A 22,676-nucleotide genomic window follows, 5' to 3' on the forward strand; every position below is an offset into this window, starting at 1 on the left:
GGAAGGACAAACAAACAAACAAACACACTTTCGCATTTTTAATATTAATATAGATGCTAAAGTGTATATTTTGTCTGTCTGCTAGATTTTCACGGCCCACCCATGAATCCGATTTTGACGAAATTTGTAACAGATATCCCGGCGATCTTGTATCCCGAAGATGGACGTAGGACATTTTCTACCGGAAAATTAAAGATTTCCCGTGGGAAGTTTAAAAAACCAAATTCCACGAAGACGAAGTTGTGGGCATTATCTATTCGGTACAGAAATTCCATCCCGTATACAGATATATACTACTTATTAACCCAGAAAATCAAAGAGTTCCCTTACGATTTCAAAATCGAAATCCACTTCAATGCGCTGGATTTCCTCCGCGAAGTTGCAGGCATCATTAAGTTTATAATAATTTCTTTGACTACTTACTTTTCTTCTAGGGTTCATGTTAAACATGGGTAATCTAGGATGCCCTATGAACCCATCAGTGGCGTGCAACTCATAGAGGCATAAAAGCGCTGCTTACCCAAGAAATAGTTAACTCTGTTGAAATTGTACAATGCTCATTATCCTTTCACTTGCTTACCTAACAACTGCTTACCCTGGCTTTAAACCCTATGCACGCCACTGGAACCCATTGAGGTAATTATAATACTTCAATGAGGATTATCGTGAATGTCTTATACCCAAGATATTATATTATGAACTATTACTAGTTCACTCTGCTATGGTACTGGCGCAGGCTGAATAAACTGTCGTTAAGAAAATTAAAATACATTTACGATCGCGCGTGGGGCAAAATACTGGTTAAGGAAATATTTTGGTGAATGGATTTATTATAATTATCTAATAATTACAGCCTGTATTACAGAACAATCACATCACACTAATATTATAAAGGTGAAAGGTGTGTGTGTGTGTGTGTGTGTGTGTGTGGGTGTGTGTACGTGTGTGTTTGTTTGTTACTCTTTCAAAAATTACTGAAAAGTTTTAGCTGAAATTTGAAAAATCCCCTTTCTTAACTGATGTCTACGTCATAATAGCAGCCCGATCCATCTAGTAGTTTGGGCTGTGCGTTGATAGATCAGTCAGTTTTCGCTTTTCCTTTTATATAAGTATTTAGATATTTTTTGTTATCTGAAATTTTTCTTTCGACTACCCCAAATTCTGGGTAAATTAAGTTTATTGGACAAAAATATAATAGTAGCACTTTTAATCACGAAGAGGGATTTAGACAGATAAAAATGTTTTTTCAAGTTTTTATTAACACTAAACAGCTAGTTATTTAGTAGTAGTATAACAGGGATAGTAGTATAACTCTAGGGAAAACAGACAACAAAAAACGAAGCGGACTTATTTAAAAACTAGCTTATGCTCGCGACTTCGTCCGCGTGGACTACACAAATATCAAACCCTTATTGAACCCCCTCAGGAGCCGAATTTTCAAAAATCCTTTCTTAGCGGATGTCTACGTCATAATAGCTATCTGCATGCCAAATTTCAGCCCGATCCGTCCATTAGTTTGAGCTGTGCGTTGATAGATCAGTCAGTCAGTGCCCTCTTCCTTTTATATATTTAGATTTCCAAAGTATTATGCATAACAGTACCTACCTAGTGTATAATGTTATAATAGTTATTTATTATTATTATAAGTACTTAGTATGTATTTACTAACAAAAAGATAACTCATTTATTGATAAATCATTCTCAAGTTACATTAGTTACACTAGCGGCACGCTATGATGGCCGGTTTGACACATTACAATAGTGATGTGGAATGTCAATTTATTCTCGAACAAAAAACAATTAAGTTTTGTTTTTGTACCTGATTAAATAGGTTTAATAAAACAAAAATGTATATGTTTATTTAATTTATTTGAACGAACTGAATATTTGAACGAAAATGAATATACATACTTTATATGCACACAAGAAACATATGAATACAAAAGATACCGAAAAAGGTGCCACAAAAGGCCATAATTAATCAGATTCGTCCATACTACTATTTTCACTGTCGTCACTGCTATCATCACATACATTAATAATTATATGTTCGTTTTCTATAATATTATCTATTTTCACATCTCTTTCATAATCTTCCCTTATTAATTTAACAGTTCTATTCACAACCTTTTCCCAGTCTCCTTTAGTCACATGTTCACAAGCTTCTTCTAATAATTTTAGCATTTTTTTTGTGGTAAATGGGGGTTCTGTATTGTGTCTTGCAGCATATCCCTTAATTTGAGCCCACACCAACTCAATCGCATTATACTCACAATGGTAAGGCGGTAACCGTATAACTCTGTGCCCATGTTCTAATGCTATTTCGTCAATGACGTATCGGATCTTGGTTGGTTTGTTTTCTTTTAAAAGACGTACTAATTCCGCTTTTAACATATTCATGTTTGCATCTACGCCATTTTTACGAAGCCATGCGACGATATCAGCTTTCTTTTGGGATTGGGCAGGTGGCTTGTCAATTTGCATCGAGTGGTATGGGGCGTTGTCCATAATTATAATAGATGGTTCAGGGAGGCTACACAACATTGAGGTAAACCATTCAGTAAACTTTTCTCCATTCATGTCTTCATGATAGTCTCCAGTGGTTTTTGACGCAAAAGCCATGAGAGAACCTTCGACAAACCCGTTGATGGTTCCGGCGTGACAAATTATAAGTCGCGATCCTTTTCCTACAGGAACTTTGGAAGTAGATGCTGCTGTGTCATCGTTCCAAGAACGGCCTACAGTATGGTTAGCATTAAGCCATGTTTCATCCAAGAACACAACATTTTGCCAATTTTTGATTTCTTTCACTTGCCGTAAAAAAGTATACCTTGCCATCGCTATATCAAATCTTTCCATCAATATTTTGCGTTTGTTACATTTTTTGTATCGAAATCCAATGGTCTTCAAAATCTTCGTTAAAGAACTTTCCCCACCGAAGAATAATCCAGCTTCCTTCAGTGAATGCACCAACTTTTTCTTGTTGGATACTCCTTCTGTAAATAGTAGCCGTAAACATGTCTTCGGATAGCATCGGCATCAAAGCTATCGATGCCTACGACTGGTTTTGCTCGTTTTCTCTTTTTTGGTGTGTGAAGTTTATTTTCTTCTGTGCCAGTCTCGCCATATTTTTTTTTAGTTATCCGTCTAACAGTTCGTTGTCCAATATTAAGCGCATCAGCTACGCGTTCAACCACTGACGTTATAGGTAAAATTGGCCCTCCATTTTGAGCTTCACGATCGAAATAGTTACGAAGGCGTATTAGGAACTCACGTGTCTGACTATTTAGAACAGTTCTCTGCGTACGTTCGGTCATATCGACGAAATCCACAACAAAGGGCTTGAACAGAGTCCAAATTAACGAGCAAGGGTCAACAGTAATGCAGTATCAATATTTGAAATCCAAAGCCAGGTCAAAACTATATCACAATCGCATTGCACTGACAGTTTATACTTTTCGAAGCAACGTCAATTCGAAACTGCTTTGTTTTGCATTGAGCATTGACGCGAGTTTGCCGGAGGTAGTAGTTGTGCTAGCCAGCGATCCTATGTGACGATCGTATTAGATTCCATTTTTAAAAATTTATTGATATTTTTTTGCGATTTCAGAGGTTTGTCCACATAGTGAAAATTGTTCATATTCACAAGTACATTCACCCCTTAAATGGTGCAAACTGATTTTTCTACACTTGTATACATTTAAGAAATCAATTTAATAAATAAATTTTGAGTCCTAAACCTAAAACTACATTCGATAAAATTTATGAATCTCTGCACATCACTATCGTCAATAAAGTAATACAATTATTTCCTTCAAAGTCGTTATCAATTAATACGGAACTTCATGAGCGGACAAACGTCAAACCGGCCATCATAGCGTGCCGCTAGTTTAGGTTACTTCAAACTTGGCACTTGACAAGTTATTAGATTGGATATAGTTTGATTGATTAGTTTTATTTAGGCAAGTACCTACTACTTGCCTATACACTACACAAATAGGTATTAGGTTTCTTTCATTAATATATTTACGTATAGATACCTAAATAGATGTGATATAAAATAATATAATTCAGTACTAAATAGTGTGTTGTTTTATAAAACAAGAAAAAAAACCCTCGACAATTCGAGCGCGCTAGTAAAGTGGATAAAAATGAAATGGGAACATCTACGCTCGGAACTCGAAAGAGTTTAATCAAAGCGAAACTACCCGCGTTGCCGGGGATGTACTCAATAGTCCATACAAACACCCTCGGTAGCACTTGGGGATTCGACATACATTTTCAAACAATTTTTTTGCTCACCGCTGAAATTAAGTTTGTTTTAGTTACAAATTTTTTGAAAAAACCCTGAAATCATTTATTGAAAATGGAAAATGAGTGCTTAAACATGCTAAAAAGCCCAATTTACGATTAGTACTTCATTCGCAACCAACAGGGTTATTATGGAGTTTTATATCACTTTATCTTTTTGTTCGACTTAGCGTTTTCCCACTTCAGTAGGGTCAGCTTTTTAACATTTTACCGCCCCCTTTGCCCAGTCCATCCGATTTACTGAGTCACAGTTACAATAATTTACAATTACCTATAATATAGCACGCGACAGGTCGAAATGGCAATCGGGGAGAGAACGCCCCGCACATCCGCACAGCCCCAGTGCAAACCCGGTGCGGGCGAGCGCGGGTGACGTGTGGGTGTGCGGGGCGTCCCCCGGCTCATGCTTCGATATCCACTCAACCTAACGCGGACTATACCTACATTTCTCTTTATAATATATGATTATAATATATATTAAGATTTATTATTTACATATTAAAAATACGAACTTTTCGTCTGCGGTGGTAGATATTTTAAAGAGTTTATACCTATTTAGAATTTAAAGAATGTTAATTAACCGCATAATATTCATATTTTATTTTTTCCATTCAGTTCAGCACATAAATATCGTAGTTCTTAGGTATAGGATGAAAATCAATCAAGATTTATTTGTACCTACTGTACCTATATCAAAATATAGAGTAGGTACAAATAAATCTGGACCGCTAAGTTCCGCCCATCTTGTTCTCCTACCCTCGACACATACGCTCACCATTTTATAGGGTGATTTAATGTGTGGACACACTTCTCTTTTAGAGTTTCGTACCCGAAAGGGGCCTATTACTACCTCAGCCTCCGCTATCCTTCCGTCTGTCCGTCCGTCTGTTTGTTAGCGGGCTGTATTTCATGAACCCTGTGGAAACTTTGTGAAAATTTGAATTTGAAATTGAAATTTTCACAGAATGTATATTTTTCTATTGCCGCTATAACAACAAATAATATGTTTAAAAATAATTACTAACTTAATGGTTATATGTACTGCTGTAGGACGTAGGCACATTAGTGAAAATATCATAAAAAATATAATTTGCTTTCTGTTAAGCTTTTTATGCAAGCAAGCTGTTTCTATCAAATAACAAATAAACTAACAAGATAATACTTATTGTATTTATTCCTCTGGACTGAAACTCTCAGCTTGGGTCTAACTTTTAATAGGGGCAGCCTGAGTCGAGGTTCATTTCGTTAGCAAATCAATTAAGTTGGCAGGCACTTCGACAGGTCTTATCACCAATTGTGGATAGGTACCTATATCTATTAAGTTGTGGCTTGATTATTATTTTCGGAAAGACAGAAGATTTATATAGCCAATTTTTAGGGTTCCGTACCTTAAAAGGAAAAAGGAACGCTTATAGGATCACTTTGTTGTCTGTCTGTCTGTCTGTCTGTCTGTCAAGAAACCTATAGGGTATTTCCCGTTGACCTAGAATCATGAAATTTGGCTAAAAGGTAGGTCTTATAGCAGACATGTGTGGAAAAATCTGAAAACCGTGAATTTGTGGTTACATCACAAAAACAAATTAAAATGTGTTCATAAACAATTAATTAATATTTTAAACTTTCAAAGGAAGATAAATATACCAAGTGGGGTATCATATGAAAGGGCTCTACCTGTACCAGTCTGAAACAGATATTTATTTATTTTTACACAATAATTTTCACAAAAAAAAAAAAAAAAATTATCGTGCAAAATGTCGATAGAATACGATTACAGTACGGAACTCTCTGTGCGCGAATCTGACTCGCACGTAGCCTTTTTTAATTCAAGTCACTTTTGCGTGTCAATCAAAATAAAACTCAAACTCCTGACCGAATTTCAGTCACGGCGAACAATCCCTACAAAACAGCCATTTACACGGAAGATATATTATAGTGCACAAGTCACGCTAGCAAAGGTGAATTCTCTATTCCTATACTCTCACAGTCCGAAGGGACGGTAATTCGACATGAGCGGAGAAAAATCCAGCCACAGGATCGACGGTTTTACAATGTTCTCCGAGGCTTCGAGTGAAACACCGCTAACTTTGTAACTCCGAGATAGTAGGTATTGAGAATTTCGAAATACAATACATACGATAACATAGAATATAAAAAATAATATAGAAACTAAAAACCTAACTAGATAAGTATTATTAGGCCTACCTGGGGGGAGTTGAACCCATTCGTGTAGTACTGCAGTATTGTTCATAGACTAGGTATTAGAAAGAGCTTTCGGCTTTGTAGAGCGTTGTCTCTATCATTCATACCTATGTGACGTTTTGTCGGTCTCTACGAAGCCGCTATCTCTTTCGAAAGGTCTATGGTCGATGTACAATATTTTCTGCCGGCTACTGTAGTAACTATTCGTTTATGCGTGTACTTATACGTGCATGAATTTGCGATATTTAAAAAAAACAGCCAATAACAAAGGCGATAATCGCAATTTTCAAGTTTATCATAACTTTGCTGCTAGATCTAACTGTATAGTCGTGAAAATACTTTTAATATCCTAAAAGAGGCATACTGTTGGTATGGTACGTTATTGATTACATTTAAATATTAAACAAAATTTTTACTACAGTCCCATAAAAACTGCTATAAAACTTGTGTCGCTGCGCCATAAAATAACAATAAAGAAAGAGAACAGCATATTTTATTTAGATGGATCAAGTCTCTAAACATAATACATATGGGGCAAATAGTATTATATTTGTTAAAAAAAGTTTTGTTTGTCTATTTATCAAATCATAATCCATGCTAATATCACAACCATACCTATTATAAATGCGAAAGTGTGTCTTTTGTTGGTTTATTGGTTTGTTGGTTTGTCCTTGAATCATGTCGCAACGGAGCAACGGATCAACGGGATTTTTTGCATCGGTACATTTAAAGACCTGGAGAGTGACATAGGCTACTTTTTATCCCAAAAATCCAAAAAGTTCCTTGATTTTTGAAACCCTAAATCCACGCAGATGAAGTAAGCATTAGGTCGTCATAAATAAGAAAGTGTGTCTGTTTGTCTGCTAGCTTAGTAAGATACCTAGCTTGCATACCGGGGATGGACAAAGGACACAGGCAGAAAAAGACACTTTCGCATTCATAACAGTAGGTACTGTACTAGATGATGCCCGCGACTTCGTCCGCGTGGATTTAGGTTTTAAGAAATCCCGTGGGAACTTTTTGAATATCCGGGATAAAAAGTAGCCTATGCCACTCTCCAGGTTCTTTAACTGTCCCATGCAAAAAATCACGTCGATCCGTTGCTCCGTTGCGACGTGATTGAAGCACATCGTGTAATTGAAAGACAAACCAACACACAAAGAAACCAATAAACCAACAAACCAACAAACAAACACACTTTCGCATTTATAATATGGGTAGTAGTGAGGAAGTGACAATAACGACAAAGAAGATAATATTATATTTGTTGTATTGGGACGATGATACCTATAGTCCGCGACAGGTTAAGATGGCAATCAGGGTATGAGGCGGGGGGACGCTCCGCATACCCTCATGTCACCCACGCTCGCCCGCACCGGGTTAGCGCGTGGGCTGTGCGGGCGTGCGAGGCGTTGCCTCCCCGATTGCCATCTCGAACTGTCGCGTACAATACATATTATCTATGCTAGAAATTAGAATACGATAGGTGGCGTTGGAGTCCAGTTACTTTAATCCACGCCGGTGAAGTCGCGGGAATCCGCTGGTGTACCTACCTAAAAACCTAAAAAGCACAAGCACATATAAAACGCTATCTGAAACTTATTGAAATTTTCGTTCGATAACTGCTGTTTCAAGTTTCTTTCTGATAAAATATTGCATAACTTTCGTGATATGAATAAGGGTGTCAACTTATTGAGAGTGAATTCATACAACTTTATGTGTTAAGGTTCCAGTACACATTGGCCCAATGCTTATCCCTGTTTTGACAGTTTCGAATTGCGGCAATTTTTTTTATGAAAACTAACAAGACAGTCAGCTAACATGGGCCTTCCGCCGTATCACTAAGTGGCTCACACATTCGCCAAGCCCGATATGAGATAGCTTTTCAGGCCACATTCTTTATTATTAATTTATGCTAACTATATTCTCCATGGCATCTGTGTTATCGACATACCAGATTAAAAAAACCAGCCAAGGGCGAGTTAGACTCGCGCACCGAGGGTTCCATACTACAGTCGTATTTTTTCGATATTATGCACGATAAATCAAAAACTATTAAATATAAATTAAATAAAAATCTGTTTTAGAATGTGCAGATAAAGCCCTTTCATATGATACTCCTTTTGCTATATTTATCTTACTTTGAAAGTTGAAAATACTAATTAATTGTTAATGAACAATTTTTTTTGTGATGACCACAAATTCACGGTTTTCGGATTTTTCCCCTTACGTGTACTATAAGACCTATCTACCTGCCAAATTTCATGATTCTAGGTCAACTCGTGGTTTCTTGACAGACCGACAAACAGACAGACTGACAGACAGACAACGAAGTGATCATAAGGGTTTTTCCTTTTGAGGTACGGTACCCTAAAAACCAATCGAATTAGACAATAGTCGATATTTTAAAGTTGGCTGCAAAGTTAAAAATTAGTAGGTGTGTGTCTAACCTACTTATGTGAATAATAGTAGTATTGTAATATAGAACCAACGAGCCTGAGGTATTTAAATCCCTACAAAAGTCTCTTTGTTGCTTGTATAAAAGTATGATGAATTAGGTACACTGCAAAAGGCCTAGCTCTCTTAATGTCTTTTGTATGTAAGTTAGGTAGGTATAATATTATTAAAGCCTTCTAAATATAATAAGTCCTTGTCTAAATAATAAAAATGAAAGTTCCGACTCTTTGAATTATGGGCTAGAGGTTCTGTTTATAATGTAGACAAATAATAAGGCCATATTTTACGAAATCTTTACGGCATGGTCCCTAATGGCTATATGCCAGAAGTTATAAAATATGTCAACCAATTTGAGACAGTGGCTCCAAGAAACTTACGCTTAAAGTTTAAGACGGCTGAATAGTTTGCAAGAAATTAAATTATTTAAAAAATGCTATTTCAGAGAGAGCCAGCGCGTGCCAGACCTTCGTTATTTTAAAAAAGCTGAAAGCTTTTTTACGATAAAAAGCATGTTGTTTAAAAACAACATGCTTTTTATCGTAAGAAATAATTAAAAGCTGTAGAATGTTTCACTATTAATCCATAATATTAATTAAAAAGTAGGTAAGCACTACAAAAAAGTGCCACGTCTATCCGTAAAATGTAGTGATTTTTAATAATTTCATAATACGTTTAAATTATTTAAAAAGCTGTAAAATGCCATACATTCCTTACCCGGTGCAGCTACGTTCACAAAAGCGAGCGTAAGTACCTGCCTAGTTCATAATATTTTTCTTATTTCAACGCTACATTTCAGAACTCGAGTTTTATTATTACGAACAAGTTTAATAACAGCCTACATTATAGAATGTTGTGCAACACAATTTATAATACTAATCTACCTATAGCTTCGTTCTGTAATGTACCTACTAGATTTATGCAGTCTCATACTTTAATAGAAAAGTGTTCGCTTCGAGCACACGAGAAGATATAGACTTCGAGTTTGTCCTTTTGGTTAATTTTTTGGGTTCCGTACCTCAAAAGGAAAAAGGAACCCTTATAGGATCACTTTGTTGTCTGTCTGTCTGTCAAGAAAACTATAGGGTACTTCCCGTTCACCTAGAATCATGAAATTTGACAAGAAGGTAGGTCTTATAGCAGACATGAGGGGGAAAATCTGAAAACCGTGAATTTGTGGTTACAACACTAGAAAAAAATTAAAATGTGTTCTTGAACAAATATTGCTATTTTCAACTTTCAAAGTAAGGTTACTATACCAAGTGGGGTATCATAATATGAAAGAACTTTACTTGTAAATTCTAAAACAGTTTTTTATTTATTTTTATACATAATACTTTTAGATTTATCGTGCAAAATGTCGATAAAATACAATTGTAGTACGGAATTTTCAGTGCGCGAGTCTGACACGCACTTGGCCGGTTTTTATCCAAATAAAACACCAACTTATAAGCCTATATATCAATTACTGATCTGTTAAACATTTCAATTCAAATAGGTACCTACAAAACAAGTAGGTAATATTTGTACTAAACATTGAAACTAGTGAAATCTAAATATTTCTTAGCTATTATATTATATTCAAAGTTCAACTATATATATATATCAATTACTGATCTGTTAAACATTTCAATTCAAATAGGTACCTACAAAACAAGTAGGTAAAATTTGTACTAAACATTGAAACTAGTGAAATCTAAATATTTCTTAGCTATTATAATATATTCAAAGTTACAGATCTTTACGCTAGAAACCTCAAAGTGTACTCAATTAACTTTGCAATTAGTTCCATAATTACGCAGGTAAATACGTAGGTACTAGGTAGTCTTACCTTTGTAGGTATTTTACTTTTCCTATTTTTGTTATTACAATGAGTAGCATATTATAATTAATTAAATCAATCTTTTATACCCTTTTGACGACCTCCCTGGCGCAGTCGTGAGCGCTGTGGTCTTATTAGTGGGAGGTCCCGGGTTCGATTCCTGGCAGGGGTTTGGAATTTTATAATTTCTAAATTTCTGGTCTGGTCTGGTGGGAGGCTTCGGCCGTGGCTAATTACCACCCTACCGGCAAAGCCGTGCCGCCAAGCGATTTAGCGTTCCGGTACGATGCCGTGTAGAAACCAAAGGGGTACGGGTTTAATAATAAAAAAAAAAAACTGCCATATCCCTTCCAGGTTAGCCCGCTATCATCTTAGACTGCATCATCACTTACCATCAGGTGAGATTGCAGTCAAGGGCTAACTTGTATCTGAATAAAAAAATAAAAAAACCTATATATAGAAATTAAAATTGTCTGTCGGTCCGTGTGTTACGTATCCTTCATCCGATTGAGTTGAAACTTTGTTAAGTTGTTGTTCGGACTTGCGTGAAAGTTTCTAATATAGCCATGGCTGTAGTTAGTGGAAGAGTTTGGGGGTACAACTCTCAATTTCTAGGTCCTAAGCGAGCAAACGAGCAGGCGGGTCACCTGATGTTAAGTGATTACCGCCGCCCATGAACATTTGCAGCACCAGAGGTACCGCCGATGCGTTGCCGGCCTTTTAGGAATTTGTTGGTCCGCCCCTTGAATAACCCCATTTTGTAATCTAGTGGGAACACCGCCGTTGGGAGTTGGTTCCACAGTTTGCATGTGCGTGGAAAGAAGGATCTGGCACAGCGGACGGTCGAAGTGCACCAGTCACCCAGGTGGTGAGGGTGAAATTCCTTACGGTGGCGCGCGGTGCGGTTGTAGAAAAATGAGGGTGTAGAAATATTGTGAGTATTTTTGTTTTGTGCTCACCATACCTACTCGTTTAAAGGAATCCTTAATTACTTACAATGGTGCGATGGCTTTTTTCCTTTTAAACTCATTTATCGACCTATACATTAAACATTTAAAAACTATAAACTGACTGATTAACATAATATTATCAACGTATAGCCACCCGCATATATTGCCCAGTGTAGAACCGATGCACTAATATATTATCTTCATTATAATTTAAATATCACTAAAATCTAGAGCAGCGCAAGCAAATGAAGCAATAAAAACAAAATGAAAGACAGAGACAGCACAGAAACCAACTGGCAATATTCCAACCTCCCAATGAATGCTTTGAGTCCACTTCCCATTTCAGCTAATTGACGTGGTTTTTTTAGAAACAAATTGACACTGAACAATGAAAGAAGTAAGTAGGTATACATCGCTTGAACAATATTAGTTAAACAGTATAAAACTGTGATGTAACCACAAATTCATGGTTTTTATGGATTTTTCTATTTAGTTAATCAAACTGCTATCTGTCCATGATTGTCAACGGGAAGTCCCATATCGGTTTTGAATCACTTGACTGGTCTTGATAGACACGACAGACAAACAGACAGCCGATGTGGGCCACACCGATTTCATTAGAAAGGCAATAATGGGAACATGGTTTTAGTAGCACACGTCGGGTATCCGGTAGGTACTTAGTAATTAACAATTACTTACGAGAAATTAAATTGTTGCGGTTTTCTTCACGGTTTTTTTACTCTTTGTTTTCGTTAATTATTTTAATTAATGTTAAGTCGTCGTTAATTATTAAAAGTAAGATTTTTATATTTCTTGTAGGTAAGGCTTATACATAAAACAGGCTTTCAATGTAAAGGGAAGGTGTTTTACAATGTCAATTTCAACTTTTAATACCCTGTGACCTGAGCCTGTGACTGATGTAACTTTATGGTTCTTCAAGTAATAAAATATGGTTCAAATTACAAAGTATTTTGATTATAATAGATAAGTATAGTATGCAGTTAGAATGAAATGGACTACTTTTTACCCCGAAAAACAAAAAGTTTTCCTGGGATTTAAAAATAAACCCTAAATCTACGAGGTTGAAGACACGGGGACAATAAAGTTTTAAAACGTATGAATATCTTATTCTTTAAACAAAATATTTCATAAGTTACGAGAATACACAAGTTGTGGCAGTTGACAATTTTCAGGATTGAATAGCGGAAGCATCCCGAATGGAATCTATTGATGTGGCAACATGAGTTTATATATCTTGTCTGGTACAATTTTCCGCTTCAAGAAATATGATAGGTTCTATAAGTTTACGCAAAATACTTCAGCTCGATACTGAATATTATATTCAAAACGTTATAATATTGTGTGTTATGGACAGCGTTGCCAGACGTCCCGATTTTGGCGGGACGTCCCGACTTTTCAAGTCAAAATCAAATGTCCCGCGCGGAACAGGCTCAGTCCCGCTTTTCGGGGATAACTCGACCGTGCGTGCAGCGTGCTGAGGAAACGTGAGCGGGGGGGCACAGACAAGCCCGACAAAAAAAATATCTGTAAGATGTCTTATTGTCTTTAAGATATCTTTAGGACTACTATTTGCTTGTTGGGAAGTGTGGACTGACCGCCCGCCCGGAGCGTACCTAATGAAGATAAGCGCGCGATTTTGGCTATATAAATCACGTAAACGTCATTTGAATTCAAATAAAAAGATAAATATTTAAAAACTTCTGATTATATGTGTTTTTTTAACATGTCCCGTTTTCGACGAAAGAATCCCGCTTTTTTCACTCAAAAAGTTCCAAAATCCCGACTTGGCAATTTAAAAAACTGGCAACGCCTGGTTATGGATATTGGTCAGTAACGAGGATATGAACTTGCATAGGATTTCTAATTGACTTAACGCTACATGCGGTTAGCAGAACATGTCTTCGTGTTCCACTCACTTCTGTCACCCGTCAACGCATTAGGTATCCACCCCTTTTACACGCATATCCTCTTTCATGCAATCCATCCCTCTTTTCTTCGATAATCCTCTCCTATTTTTTCCTTCCACATGCATTATATTGCGAAAGTCTGTTTGTCTGTATTTTTGCACAAGTTTAAAAACCTATTAAAAGTATGCTCCTACTGAGATGGCAATCGGGGTATGATGCGGGTGTCCGCACCTACCGCATACCCGCGCTCGCCTGCACCGGGTTGGCGCGGGGGCTGTGCGTGTGTGCAAGGCGTTGCCTCCCCGATTGCTATTTCAACCTGTCGCGTACTAATATTTTTTGTTTTCTGCTACGTACACAATACAAATACCTACAATAATTTTTGGCCATGTCAATATCCTTCGATACAGCAAAATACTTGAATGTAGTTACCTACATCAGCAAAACCGATTTTCCTGTCCTACTAAGATTCGTTTCATGAATAAAACTGCGTGTCCCCGGGGACAACCATCGAATGGGTAAGTATAAATTGGATCGGAGTTTTTTCAGTCGCGATACGTCAAAGTCTCCTCTAATCGCCGAACGTTTGTGAAAGCAGCACGCGTCGCTGGTCGCATCTCATATTTACACCGCTATGAACAGATCTAAGGGATGATTTATGCTAGACCCTGCTGGACCCGAACCGTACAGCGTCCGAGGCACCAGATTGGGAATTTGTATGCGCTCACATCAGACCGTGCCGTGTCCGAGTCATCCGAGCCTCGTCCGTGTTACGTTTCTAAAATTGCAATCCGTGGATCGTCCGTGTGTCGGACGTAGCACGGCTCGGGCCTGTCACGGTCTAGCATAAATCATCCCTTAGCCGTCATCTTAATAGATGACGTGAAAAAAATATCACGTCTTCTACTTATTAAAAATCTGACTGGTCGACTGAACACTTCTCCTCTCCGCTCCACTCAGGTGGAAACCGGGCCTTAGGTGCCTTTCATTATGATAGCGAATACATAGCGAAACGATAGTAAAACTTTCGTGACACAAAGTTGAAAAAATAACTTTTCTATACGCCAAAGTACCTAATGTATTCTGTAAGTAGGAGTATTTTATACAAATAAATAATGATATACCTAATATATGTATCTACTATTACTTAATACTGTATATTTAAAGAGTTAAAAACAATCACGCATTTTATTACTGGTTAATGTGATAAATTTATAATATTAACCTCATGTGCTGGTTTACATTAATAAATAATAATCTACAATATTCACCAACGTGTGGTATTCACAATTTAATAAATCTTAAACCAATTGTTCACTAATTATAATAATTAATGAAAACAAAGAGTAAAAAAACCGTTTTGCAATAGATACTAAATATAATATTAGGAGTCTTGTGTAGGTAAATTAGTTCCACTAGTTTTTCGCAATACGGCGAGGTTTTTTATTTTTCTGGTTAGGCTTTAGCTCTACATATCCATGTGAAAAATCCGACGATCTGTTGCTGCGTGATTGAAGGACAAAGGCGTGGAAAATGGCATGCCATCCCGCAAAAGCTGTTTGTTTTCCCGGAGTAGAAAGTAGACCGATGTCACTCTCCAGGTTAAAAAATCACGTCGATCCGTTGATCGGTTCCGGTGACTAAAGGACAAAAGAACAAACAAACAAACACACTTTCGCATTGATTATAATATGGGACTAGTGAGTAGCTCATTCCCGTGATTTCGTTTGCGTGGATTTAGTTTTTTTTTAAAAGATAGGTATCTTGTTGGACGTTCTTAAACTCCTTTCTTAATAATTATTGTGGTTCACGTTATGGAATAACTAGCTGATGCCCGCGACTTTATCCGCGTGCATTTAGGTTATCAATGCGGATTGGCAGACTTCACACACCTTTGAGAATATAATATGAAGAACTCTCAGGCTGCAGGTTTCCTCATGATGTTTTTCTTTAGCGTTAAAGCAAGTGATATTTAGTTGTTATAAAAACGCACATACCTAACTCCGAAAAGTTAGAGGTGCGTGCCCTGGATCGAACCCCCGACCTCCCGAAAATAAGGTGGACGTCTTAACCACTAGACTATCACTGCTTTAAAGTTAATATACCACAGTGTAAATAAAACTTCAAAGTAAACATTTTTGTTTGAGTATACCTACTCGGTTCTTGCTTGCGTCTTAAATATTATAAAAGTTTCTTTTCTCGTATGAGATTACTTTTCGTTTTTGTTTCGCCTTAATTCAGGCACATCGCTAAAATGGTTGGCCTTATTCGTCTTATGCTACATTCCAAGAATACCTTACCTTGCTAGTAGAGAGAGTGTCACGTCTTAAAACTTTTGTCGTCATATATTATATAGTACCTACGCGACAGGTTGAAATGGCAATCGAGGAGGGAACGCCCGCACAACCGCACTGCCCCCGCGCTAACCCAATGCGGGCGAGCGCGGGTGACGTGTGGGTGTGCGGGGCATCCCCCCGCCTCATACTACTATTGCCATCTCAACTTGTCGCGGACTTATACTTTTGGTAATCCACTAAAATCTTTTTTACCTAAATAAGCTCTTTTTTGGACGGATCACATCAGACGAGTCGCAGGGAACCCCTGGATTGAAGACTGTGGCGCGTGGAAGTCCCTACAAGAGACCACTGTCCAGCAGTGGACGTCTAACGGTTGATGATGATGAAGCTCTTTTTCTGACGCTCTGTCTTTAGTTTAATTAATGATTTCAATCTGTATAATATAATTTTCAATATGTAAGCACTTTTCGCACAGTTCGTAACTGAAAGTAGGTACATCATACAATACCTATTCAGACAACAGTTCAGAAGCAAGTTTAATTGCTTTCCGTTTTCAGGCAGAGAAAGCTGACACGGGCTGTTTGTTGGAGATTGCCCACAGATGGCTGATATAGCACCAACAAATTGCTGCAGTGACTAATTTTGACTTGTCCTTTGGAAACCGGTTTAATCACTGACCTCTATTAATACACGCTGGATCTGCTATTACCGACCTGTTTTTGAAGCAACTTGATTGCCGCCATTTCGGCGATGATAGCAGTGAGCGTCGTACTGTGAGCGTATGCAGAACTAAATGTGAGTGATGAGGCATTATTTATCATCATAGCGTCAACGCGCAGACCATTAATTAACACAGCGTCAATTTTAGTTCACGATACGCTACGAATCGGCACAAAAATAACGGTCATTTTTGCTATGGCACACGTCTTCCAGCGTACTTGTAAAGTTATGTCCATTTCACTGCGTCTAATTTCTTTGAATCTGAAATAACAAGGTAGAGCAATTACTCGTATCTACATATGTTATAAGAAGTTTTACTTTCTTCACATTTTACAGAAGAAGTGAGAGATTAGATATAGAAGATAATATATCAATTGATAATAATTAAATTTATGATTAGAGTAAGTGTGCAATAAATAGGTGAAGTTTGTAAGTATGGATTTAGGCGGTAATCTCCGAAACTACTCATCCGAATTTCAAAAATGCTTTCACCAATATATCTCTGAGTGCTATACATAGGCTATAAATTATTATTAGATACATATACCTACTCGTAACATAAGAATGTTTCGCGGACGAAGTTGCGGGTCTGGGTATAGTCTCTACTTATTTCTAAAAACCTCAACTCTCTGTTTTTCCTTCTGATTATATTGTTCCTTTAACAGCCTGCAAGATTCCATTGTCTGATTAAAAAGATTTACACACAGACTGCGCTATTCATGTAACTTATGCATTGATTTTCTACAAACGTCAAGTGCCTATATCCGTAATATGTGTTCATACTAATATTATAAATGCGAAAGTGTGTCTGTCTGTCTGCTAGCTTTTCACGGCCCATCTGTTTAACCGATTTTAACGAAATTTGGTACAGAGGCTTGCATCCCATGGTAAGGACAGAAGCTACTTTTTATCCCGGAAAATCAAAGAGTTCCCATGGGATTTTTAAAAAGCTAAATCCACGCGAATGAAGTCACGGACATTATTTAGTTATATTATACTTTTAGTACATCTTATAAACTCATGATTAGATTATGTCCGTGTCTTTTATAAGATTACTAGCTTTTGCCCGCCATTTCGTCTGGATGAATTTTGGTTTGTAAAAATCCGCTAAAAAATCTTTTGTTTTCGAGATGAAATGTATCCTATGCCGCTCCAAGTCTTTAATCATACCTATCCATACACAAATCAGACCGATCCGTTGCATCGTTGCGGTGTGATTGAAGAACAAACAAACACACTTTGACGTTTATAATATCGGTAGTGATATAATATTTTTTAAGTATTTCTACTTGTTAAATAAAACACTTGAATGCTATCACCAGTCACGTTATTGCTTATCTAAAAGATAAGCTTTGATATGGTGCACCTCCTATGATCGTAAATTAGAAAGATAGTAAATCAACTCTATACCTACCATACCTGTGCGAGTACAATGTTACCGGTACTAAACGTAACGTATTTTTGGCAATTTTGCACCGGAGGCAGGTATTGAAAGTGGGGGGAAAACCCCCCACTAGGTGGACAGGTAACATCAAACGAGTCGCAGCAGGGACCGCTAGATTTTTTGCGGCGCAAGACATGGCATGTGGAAGTCCATACAAGAGACCTATGTCCAGCTGTGTACGTCCACAATCGATTAATAATTATGATTATTCATGATGACATGATGATGATTTTTGGCGCTAACTCATCACTACCCATATTTTAAATACGAAAGTGTGTTTTTAGGTTTGTCCTTCAATAATTATGTCGCAACGGAGCAACCGAATCACCTCTGATTGGATGACGCTCGCTCACTATTGGCTACAATGCATTGTTGCAATAAGAATCGCACAAATTCAGCCAATCAGAACAATAATTGAGATTGTAATAACGATTGATGCAGGTTTTACGAAGTCGACTAACACGACCCACCAACCGCTGTCATCATCTACATCCTATTACAATTCAACAGGCACGCCATATAATCCATCCAAATCTAGCTTCTGCTCTTGGTAAGCAGCATCCACCTTTTTCCCGCTGCCATTCCGATATAATCACGCAACACGGCATCTCGCAGATGGTCGGTCGACGCTTTTGCGACCATAAGCGGTTGCTATTTCAGCAGTTTTCTGATTTAGCGTCCGTCCTCCCTACGACATAGGTGACAGTGTGCCCGTTCCACGCTCTTTAAGCGATAGTAGTCACCGCTGTTCTCGTCCTTATCTCCGCATTATGGAGATTTTTTGTAGATATTCAAATCAAAATTATGATGTTTGCTCAATTTGTTTGGCACCTGTAGGTAGGCCTACCTACAATTCAAACATACGCAAACGTTTTACTTGCGATAACCCAAATCTGCGGTGTTTTGGGTTCGAATCTGAAACATAGCATTATGTTAAATAAAGCTATTAAACCTTCTAATTGTGTTCTCATGGAGGCACGGTTTAGACATCTGTATGAGTCAGGTACTCGGTTCATATGACATGGGTCGGCAAGTTGCTACGTTTGGTTGTTACGCTGCTCTTAAACAGGGACTTGCGGTGAGTTTGTGTGTGATTAATCATATTATTTTGTGGCACGTGTTACCGTGCATTTACATATTCGCCATATTCGCCAAATTAGGAATGAATGAGTGGATCTCAAGTAAGAATCCGTTAGGAGCCTCACTTACCCCTCTAAACAAATGAAATGTATATAAATGGTTTGTCCTTCAATCACGTCGTAACGGAGCAACGGATCGACGTGATTTTTTGGATGGGTATAGTTTAATACCTGGAGAGGGACATAGTCTACTTTTTATCCCGGAAAATCAAAGGGTTCCCACGGGATTTTTAAAAACCTAAATCCACGCGTACGAAGTCGCGGGCATCAGCTAGTACTTAATAATTTTCGACTTGAAACGAGCTTCTGCACATTCAACCAAGTAACAACTTGTACCTACTGGTGACGTTATAGAAACGAACCGACTGGCAGGCAACTTTTTGCCGTCCAATCAAAGCTGACCATTTAAAATTGAAAGTGTTTCTCATGATACGAATAGTATTTATTCAAATTGAAAACTGACTTAAGTTGATCAACTAAGATATTCTCGCGAGCACCTTTAATGTAATTGATATAATATTGTTTATCGCAGATTGACAACGCGGTTGCAAGACGAGATAGGAGGTAAATGTGTAAACAGGTAGCTTGAGCCCTGTTGTTTGGCGAATGTGTAAATGTACCTTTACAATAGTTATCCGAGACTATGAAATTGTATTAAAGAAGCCTTAATAGTTAAACCTTAGAGATTGTATTTAAAGTGAATATCCGTACAAGTATCTTAAATTGAAGTGTAGGTATATTTTGTCATTATCATCATCATGATCAACCCATCGTCAGCTCACAACAGAGTACGGGTCTTCTCTCACAGTGAGGAGGGTTTTAGCCATAGTCTACCACGCTGGCCAAGTGCGGATTGGCAGACTTCACACACCTTTGAGAATATTATGGAGAACTCTCAGGGATGCACATTTCCTCACGTGTTTGTTTGTTGGTTTGTCCTTCAATCACGTCACAACGGGGCAACGGATCGACAACTTTTTGCATGGGTAGGTATAGTTTAAGACCTGGAGAGAGACATAGGCTACTTTTTATCCAGGAAAATCAAAGAGTTCCCACGGGATTTTTAAAAACCTAAATCCACGCGTACGAAGTCGCTGGCGTCAGCTAGTTTGTTCATAAACACATTTTTTTGTAATGTAATTACATATTCACGGTTTTCGGATTTTTCCTTTACTTACTTGTGCTAAAAGACCTATCTGCCTGCCAAATTCTATTCAAAATATCTAGGTCAACAGGAAGTACCGTACAGGTTTTCTTTACAGATATGACAGACAGACAGACGGACAGACAGATAGACAAGCAAATTGATCCTATAAGGGTTCCTTTGTCCTTTTGAGGTACGGAACCCTAAAAATAGGAAAAACAAAACAAACGATAATAATATAAATGTAATGACTACCATAACACGCACATCAGAATAAATAACTGCCACCGATCGTCCTGAAGATGTCATAACTTTATCGCATTTGCATTATTTCACGGTCGGCTGATCGCTACATCTCACGTGCGAGTGTAACTTGAATATTTTATCGGAGACATTTTTATATAAGTACATGTTTTATAACAAGTATTACATCTTAAATATATAAAAGGAAAAGGTGACTGACTGACTGACTCACTGACTGATTGACTGACTGACTGATCTATCAACGCACAGCTCAAACTACTGGACGGATCGAGCTGAAATTTGGCATGCAGATAGCTATTATGACGTAGGCATCCGCTAAGAAAAGATTTTTTAAGTCGCGAGCATAAGCTAGTGTATTCTGTAGTAAGACCCTTGTCTATTCACATACTGGATTTGTATTTTTGCGTAGATATTATTGTGAGATAGGCTTGCGCTTGACGACAACCTAATAAGAAGTCGGTTATAAAGCAATAATGAAGTCTAGGTTGCCTAGAAGATGCCTATTCACTCTTGCTTTGAAGGTATTTAGGTTATACTTGGCACTTGGCAGGAAACACGGACCTCGGAAGGGCATTCCACACATAAAGTGCTTTAGAACTCTTTGTTTTTCTATGGACAAAAAGTAGCCTGCCCCGGGGATAGAAGCTACCTCTGTACCAAATGTATGATGCCTGCGCCATTCCAGGTGGGTTTATGTTTATAAAAATCCCTTGGGAACTTTTTAATTTTTCGGGACAAAAAATAGCCATGTCCCAATATCATCAAAATTGGTTAAACAGTTGGGCTATGAAAAGATAGCAGACAGACATAACAGACACACTTTTGGATTATAATATTAGTATGGATTAGGATTAGAATATAGATTGGAAGTAATGATACGGTGTTGGGTATCTATACAATTTTAGCCTCGCTGAATTGAGCGAGCCTGACAATCCAGTTTTGATTACACTACCTACACTGGACTAAAATCAAAACAATGATGCTCATATCGTTCGAAATACCTACTCTTCTCTGGATTAAATCGTTATTGTAATGCTGCTGGTTAGTAATGTGGACTAGCTAAGTATGTATATAATATGTATATTCTTTATTGCACCACAAAACACAAATGAGAGGTTACAACGAGAAATCTTAAAAAGTAGGTCCAAAAAGGCGGCCTTATCGCTAAATAGCGATCTCTTCCAGACAACCTAAATACTAATATATGTAGCTAAATAAACTAAACCATATAATATAACATTAAAATACATATTAATACACTAATATATAAAAAATATAAATATAATAGACATAAGACTACACACACATATATTATATACATATAGATTTAAATAATAAACTATGCCATTACTGATTATTATAGCAGAGAGATAGGTAATGATCTGTGACGTCAGTTTTAAATTTATTAAGGGATTCACCACGATGAATTATATAATAATTCTTAAGTATATCTTTTACTAAATTCAAAATAATTTAACTCGTGAGCAAGAAATGTTTGACTGTGCCTAACCGAGGAACAAAATCGGCAGACAATATACACCCTAATGAATAAAGTTTACTTGTTAACGATGCTGTGAAAACTTTGTTGGTCCCATTTATTATTTATATTTAAATGAACATAAGGTCGGGTTCAGTAGCTACGCTTCTTGAAGTAATTTTGTGTACCTACGTATATTTTCCTATACAAATTTTTAAACTTATGTAAAGCCAAGTCCAAAATTGATTGCGGAATTTTGTTATAAAAGGTTATACCCATTCCCACAAATGACTTCTGGACTTTTGGAATATTGCAGAAATTTAGAGTGATCAGACTTTGTTGATTATACTAGTGTATTGAATTATTATAATATTTTCTGTGCTAGTGTATTGCGATCCGTCAGCTTCGCAGTGTAGCGTTTAAAACCTCTAACTCCTGCATCAACGTACGCGACCAAGTCTTGGACAAATTCATGCCTATAATACATCTTAAATGTAAATGCATACAAGTTTGATCTTGTTTTGAGA

Source organism: Maniola hyperantus, chromosome 12, assembly GCF_902806685.2.
Source record: "Maniola hyperantus chromosome 12, iAphHyp1.2, whole genome shotgun sequence".
Lineage (NCBI taxonomy): Eukaryota > Metazoa > Arthropoda > Insecta > Lepidoptera > Nymphalidae > Maniola > Maniola hyperantus.